This window comes from Dipodomys merriami, unplaced genomic scaffold (assembly GCF_024711535.1).
Source record: "Dipodomys merriami isolate MVZ:Mamm:240054 unplaced genomic scaffold, mDipMer1.0.p SCAF_22, whole genome shotgun sequence".
Taxonomy (NCBI): Eukaryota; Metazoa; Chordata; class Mammalia; order Rodentia; family Heteromyidae; genus Dipodomys; species Dipodomys merriami.
Window position 1 is genome coordinate 12,339,938 of NW_027203604.1, and position 7,834 is coordinate 12,347,771.

Sequence of the window (7,834 nt, forward strand, 5' to 3'; positions counted from 1 at the left end):
CACAGAGAGATACAGAGAGAGAGACAGAGATAATGATAGAGAGAGAGAAATTGAGAGAGAGAGAGAGTCAGAGACAGAGATCGAAATATAAGACAAGGAAAGTTACCTTTCTAGAGGAGATGGCTGGGAGGCAGTGGTGAAGGGCTTAGCGAGATAGAGGACAGGCAAAGAAACATACAGAAACTCTGACAACTTTCAAACCTAGAATGGCTAGCCTTTTAGGGTCTCCGGGACCCAACCTGCATCATCCTCTTCATGGCACAAACCAAAAGGTTGTAGAAAAGAGAAAGAGGGAGAGATAGGGAAAAGTTTGACATGATTGGCAGAAAGAGAGCAAAGAGAGCCTGAAAGTAAAGACTTCTGACCTTTTACCATTGCAGTGGCAAAAACTGTCAAAATCTGAGAATGGTATAAAAAAATTAGGTGTTCTGGATTTCCAGGGAGCACAAGAGACATTTCAAAGGGGCTTCTGGTGTGACTCACAGCACCCTAGAGAATCAGTGTGGTGAATGAAGGAGAGCTGATCAGGCAGAAGTGGCATCCCAACTTCCCCCAGAGCTTTCTAGAGAGAAAGGGCCAAGTCCCCCAAACCTAGCATCCTTGGTTCCAGGACTCACCAGCCTCTCAGTTAAAGGCCATGTGAGCTCTCTGGTATGGCGCCACATCTGGACAGAGAGTGAACAACAGAGAACCAGTAGAGAGTAGTTTCACTCACCATAGTAGAGAAGTGGTATGGATGTGGAGGTGAAGGCCAGCAATGGTATTAGTGAAAAGTCTTGAGTGGTGGCTCAAGCAGTTTGGTTCATGGAAAGGGCGTGGTCAGGAAATTTAACATTTCCAACTCAAAAACCCCATCTGAGTCACGACACCACATGTAACATACATTAAATAAGTAGGTCTTATTGGGTAGCCAATGAAGAGTACATCACGGTATATTCAAGCTGGAATAGAGGTTTATTTACCCAACTGCTGCCCCTGCCATGCATGGGGGAGAGGCATGGCTTAGAGGGGAGACCCACCCCCAGGCCAGACTTATCTAGGCCAGGGACAGGAAGAGGTGTGGCCAGGTGGGGAAAGGGGTGGCCACATTGGATCTGGATGTGATCTCAGGGCCTGGAACCCTCCTGTGGTCAGATGGGAGGAGGAGTGACCAGAGGCAGCCCAGGATGTTACCTAGGAGGAGGGGGAGATGACTGCTTCCAGGTGTGCCAGTTACCTAGGTAACACAGATACTGGGCAGAGGTAGGGAGGTGTCTGCACAGGGCCTGCATGGCCCAGGGCAGACCTTACACACTCTGACAATTTTCCACCCTTGTCCAGTGTCTCCTCAGTGGAGGAAAAACATCAGAGAAAATCGTTTCTGGCTTTCACAACTGAAGATGGCCACCTTCACACACCCTCCTGGCTGGAGAACACCAAGAAATATACCACCATCTCAGGGCCCCAACCGCCGGGGGGTGGAGCCCACAGGAGAACATCTATTGGGGCTCCTGCTTTGGGTACCCCAGAAGACCTTCCAAATGGATCCTCCCAGGTGGCGGCTGGTGAGGTCAGCCCGGAAAAACATCCCCGGAGACCATCAGACCTATCTGACCAAGTCCCGGCTGGCCTCCGTGTAGCACACCTAGGATCCCTAGGGGCTACTGGTCTATTGGCCACACCGGATGATCATCCCCACTGCCCCTCAGAAATTTCTGACCAAATCATTAGTGCCAGGGGAGTACACAGAGCATCCCGAAGATCCCTTGGGGCTGCTGGATCAGCCACCCAAGAGGATCATGCTTGCCTCCCCAAGTTGGTTGAGGATGATGGGCCAGTCACCAGGGAGCATCATTCCCGCAGACACTCCGTGGTGGCCGACCGTGAGGTCAGCCCGGAACAACATCCCCGGAGACTGTCAGCCCTGCCTGACCAAGTCCTGCCTGGCCGACAGGGAGTGTACGGAGCACCCCAACAATCCCTTGGGGCTGGTCTATTGGTCACACCAGATGATCATGCCCGCCGCCCCTCAGAAATATCTGACCAAGTCATCAGTGCGGGGGGAGTGCACAGAGCACCCCGAAGATCCCCTGGATCAACAACCCAAGAGGATCATCCTCGCCTACCCATGTTGGTTGAGGGTGATGGGCCGGTCATCAGGGAGCATCATCCCCGCAGACACTCCGCGGTGACCAACGACAACGGTGAGGGCGGCCCAGAAAAACATCCCCGGAGACCGTCAGACCTGTCTGACCAAGTCCTGGCTGGCCGCCTGGTAGTGTACGGAGCACCCCAAGAATCCCTTGGGGCTGCTGGATTGGTCACACCGGATGATCATCCCCGGCGCCCCTCAGAAATTTCTGACCACGTCATCAGTGCTGGAGGAGTGTACAGAGCACCCCGAATATCCCTTGGGGCTGCTGGATCGGCCACCAAAGAGGATCATCCCCTCCAACCCACGTTGGTTGGGGTTGATGGTCCGGTCTCCCCGGACCATCGTCCATGCAGACCCTCCATGGGTCTTCCTAAATACATGTGCACTGCCCCCTATATAGGGGACAAAGCACCCGATAAAATACCAACAGCGGCCCCTGTGTTGGCCGCCAAGAACCATCATGTGCACAGAGCCTCCAGTGCACAGGGAGAGGACGGAGCACCCCGACAAACATCTCTGGGGACTCCTGTTTGGGCCACCGAGGACAAACGTCTGTGCAGGATCTCCCAGCTCAAGGAGAACTACCCATTCTGTTCCATTCTCAACAAAGTGGATGGAGCACCCCAAAAAACATCCACGGGGGCTCCTGTTGCAGCCACCAAGCAACATCATCCACCAAAGTCCTCTTGGATTTTAGACAGCAACTGGAAGGACGGAATGCACCACACCTCTGTGGAGGTGGCCAGACCCAGCACAGGTGCCCAGCTGGAGGAGGAGCAGCTCTTGTCTCTAGGGAGCAGCGATGACGACAGGAGCAGCATGGACACCCAATCATCATCTGCATCCCTCACTCCTCTCATCAAAGGGGGAAGCATTGGGAATCCAGCTGCCAGTGACACTCGGGCAAGCAAGGGCAAAGTGTCCCCTGAGGTGCCCAAGACAATGGGGTCTCACCTGAGCTCCTGCAGAGGCTCCAGAACTCCTCCTGCCAGGCTTAAGGCCACAGTGGAAGAAAATTCTCTGCTTCTGGCCCACTCACACCCCAAAATAGGGCACCAGCAAAAACAGAGAAAGAAGTCCCTAAGGACTCCCACCTCCACTACAGAAATCCAAAAGGGACTAGAAACAAAAACACCTGCCCCCTCTCTAGCTCTTAGGGGCATATCTGCAAATATCTCTACTTCAAAAGTAGATCATGCTCAGTTGAGTGGGTCATCCCTGAAAACCACTAAGAGGGTGTCCTTTGCCATGACCCCCAGCAGAGCTGAGCACCAAGCCACTGAACACCTGGCTGATAGGGATGCAGTCAAGAAGCTGAAACCTGGCAAGGCTGTGGTTACATCTGCTGCTGCTATCCAGGATGCTGGAACTCATTCAATACCCCAGGACACTACAGTGGACAAGGCCACTGAAAGCTCCAAGATTCCCGATCAAAAGGCTAGCCCCACAAAATTAGCAGGCAAGCCCACTCGCCTTCAACCTCTTCGGGCTAAAGAATTAGCCCCACTCACTGTCCGCAGTGCCCATAGTGAAGATGATAACAGAAGTCCCCAGCGACAAGCCAATGGACTTTTGGCTGGCAGATACCTTCAGAAGCCCAAAGAAACCACACTTCCCCAGCATAGCCCACCCACAAAACGAGTGCTTCAAACCTTGCACATTGGCCGTGTAAAACTGCTGCCTACAATGTATAAGCCGGTACAGGAGTGTGCTCTCCAAATCAAAGGCACTAACATCTGTGCCCCAATGGAGAGATCACAGGAAAACCCACAAGATATTAGTAAGCCTAGAGAAAAATCTCGGGGCAGTGTGAATCGGTGCCCAGCACCTCCCCCCAGTCCAGGCTCTACCATCTCAAGTGAAAGACTGAATTCTAACTTCCTCATAAATCACCACATAAGTCACAGAGAGTCATCCAACAGGAAAATCATCAATGAAACCTGCAAATCAGATAAATTTCCGCAGCTGAATGATGCCTTACAGCAAAAGAGGTTGAGTACTCTAAGGAAAATAGTTGTATAAGAAAAAGAATTTCGTCTTCAAAAGCAGCTGCAATGAGAAACAAGAAGCAGAAAAAAAGAAATATCCAAGTATAACACATCCTTTAGGGAACATTGAGACACCAGTAATGGACTGTATAAGAAAAATACGGATCATTGAGGATTTGTTGTTGGGTGGTTTAATTTTTTGAGTTCCAAGTATATTTTAGATATGAGACCCTTGTCCGTTGTATGGCTAGTAAAGATCTTCTCCCAATCGGTGGGCTTTCTATTGATCTTGCCAGCTATGTCATTTGCCCTGCAGAAGCTCTGCAACCTTATGCAATCCCATTTGTCCAACCTTTCTTTGATTTGTTGTGCTTCCGGGTCTCTATTCAGAAAATTTCGACCTGAGCCAAGGAGACCTAGGGTTTCTCCTATTCCATCCTGTAATGTTTTCAGAGTGTCTGCTTTGAGTTCAAGGTCTTTGATCCATTTGGAGTTGATTCTGGTGCAGGGTGATATATAAGGATCTAGCTTTAGTTTTCTACATGTAGTTAACCAATTTTGCCAGCACCATTTACTGAAGAGGCTGTCTTTCTTCCATTCTATTGTTTTAGCTTCCTTATCGAAGATTAGATGGCTATAGGTCTGTAGGTTCATTTCTGGGTTTTCAAATCAACTGCCCAATAAATAAGTGGGCGAAAGACTTAAAGAGAAGCTTCTCTGAAGAAGAAAGAAGGATGGCCAATAGACACATGAAGAAATGTTCAACATCCCTAGCCATAAAAGAAATGCAAATCAAAACAACATTGAGATATCACCTCACTCCAGTTAGAACAGCAAAAATCAAGAACTCTAATAACAACAGATGCTGGAGGGGATGTGGACTGAAAGGAACCTTACTTCATTGTTGGTGGGAATGTAAACTTGTTCAACCACTTTGGAAAGCAGTATGGAGGTTCCTCAAAAGACTTCACATAGATCTCCCCTATGATCCAGCAATCCCACTTTTGGGCATTTACCCAAATGTTTACAAACAAGACCACACTAAAGCTACCAGCACAACTATGTTTATTGCAGCATTATTTACCATAGCTAAGATATGGAACCAACCCAGATGCCCCTCAGTAGATGAATGGATCAAGAAAATGTGGTATATATACACAATGGAATTCTATGCCTCCATCAGAAAGAATGACATTTCCCCATTTGTTAGGAAATGGAAAGGTTTGGAAAAAATTCTATTAAGTGAAGTAAGCCAGGCCCAAAGAAGCATAGGTCCCATGGTTTCCCTTATTTGCAATATCTAGTATAGGTATGAGTCAAGCGGAAAAGGCCAGATAATGTGATGTTAGGAAAATGAAACCTTAAATATGTATTTTAATGTTTTCGTTTCTTTCATGCATGTGTTTCTAATGCATTTATAAGATTATTTCTTTGTTGCTTTGTATGTCCCTCCCCCACAGTGTAACCCCCGCTTTCACTATATTTGATGTTAGTATAACATGTGGAGGAGATGGGGACAAACAAGTCGTTTAAGGATTCAGGTGGACCTGTTGCAACAATGAGAAGTACAAAATGTCATGTCAAAACCAGCTTTACAATTTCGGTGTGGGGGGGGAGGGGGGTATAATTGGGTGGGGGGAGGGGGGTAAAATTGGGTGGGGGGAGGGGGGAGGCGGGGAAGGGAAGTGAAGGGTAAACAAAGGAGGAGGCTGCAATGCTTGGTAAGAAATGTATGCATTATCCTGCCCATGTAATTGTTGCCCCTCTGTACAGTATGTTCTCAAATAAAATAAAATACAATTAAAAAAAAAAAAATTAAACAGACATGCATGCTACACATGGAGCTTTCATGATTAGATTTATAACAAAATAAGATCACTAATAACCACAATGCATTTACTATGTAAGATTCTTGACAACAACTACAAAAGTAATAAAAAGCAACAGGAATTCAGGGAAGGGAAAGAGATCACTTGTGGCTGGGATGAGGGAAAAGTCAAGGTCATAGTTGATTGGCTACTTGATGGGATGGCTAACACTTAGTAACTCTCAGGATGAAAATCCAGGAACTAAGGAATAATGCAAATAAAGGCATCCTGTGAATGAGAAGACTTAATAAAACTGATGTGTCCATATCACCAAAAAAAAAAAAAAAAAAAAAAAAAAGAAAAATACGGATCAGCCACCATAAGGAGATTTTCAAAAAAGAAAATTCTAGAATGCAAACTCATACTTTAAAGACCAGAAGTTACAATTATTAACATTTACAACTGAAGACAACAAGTAGCAAAACACCTTCACAGTTTTTAAGTAATGGAGGTACCGACACACACAGGTCACAGCACAGGAAGGAAAAAAAAAAGGAAGATACACCTGCTGGGGAATGGAATGAACCCCAACAACAATAACTTCAACAGAGAAACAGTTGACAAAATAAAGTGAATGAACTACACACTAGCCACCCGAGAGACTACCAAACAAAAAGACAAAAGACAAAGCCACGATTGTGAACAGAGATCTTAGGAAGGATTTCTGACAACACAGACAAGGAAAAAATGGTGGGATTCTAATCAGAAGCAAGAGAAATAATGTATAGGTAGGAATGAAGGGAAGATATTAAAACAAGGAAAGGAGTGTTCATGAGAGAGAAAAGAGCCCGTAAAAATGATATGAGCATAATCAATGCCCAATAGAAGATGCTCAAAGTATCACAAAGAACCATCCAGAAGATGCCAAGAGTAACTCCAATATGGTTCCAATGACTACACATAAACAGAACACTGGAAGAGAGATGCATGAATTCTCTAGAAGATAATATAGAATTATCCTACTAGATAATACTAGTCTAGAATCTTACTAGGCATATTATGAAGTAGAAAATTTTTTCAACATTTTGTTTGAAAATTTTCCTCAGAATTTGCTAGATAAAGTATACTCATTTCCAGTATCAGGAAAAAATTTTCAAATGGCTACAGTCTCACTAATGACTGATTAAGTGTACTTCTATCATTCTTGACAGACTGCGTTTTGAGGACCAGTTATCTGTGGGGCTGTGAACCCCAGCCTTGGAACAGGAGCCCAAGCTGCAGCAATGCTCCTGAATAGGAAAGTCTGGTCAATTGTGTGGTCCAGAATTGTCAGTGATGGAAAAGTCCAAACATAAATTTCCATTTTTTTTATTTTTAGCTAAGACCATTCAAACCAATTTATGTTTAATATTATTTATATTTTGTATTTTTTACTTTTATTTATGTTCCCATTAGTAAATACTTTGTTAAAATGTAAATTTAATTTATATTTATTTTTATTATTCCTTATTTTTAATTATTTTTATTTTTATTATTCTTATTTTTTAGTTTTTGTTTAATATTAAAATATTTCTATTTAAAATTATCTATTTTTATTTGTTTATGCTTATACTATCAAAATTTATGTTTAAAATAGTTTATTTGTTCATATTTCATTTTTCATTTTCATTTATATTAACTTCTTTGTTTTGTTTGTTTCCATTAAAATATTCGTTTAAAATTATTTTACTCAATTTATATTATTGATTTTAGTTACATTCATCTATACTTTTATATTTATTATTTATATTTAATTTATATTTCCTCTTATTTATGCTCATATATCTCGTATTTTTCCTTTTATACCTCTTTCTAATTTTCATATTAATATATTTATGTTTATACTTATCTGGTTTATTTTTTAT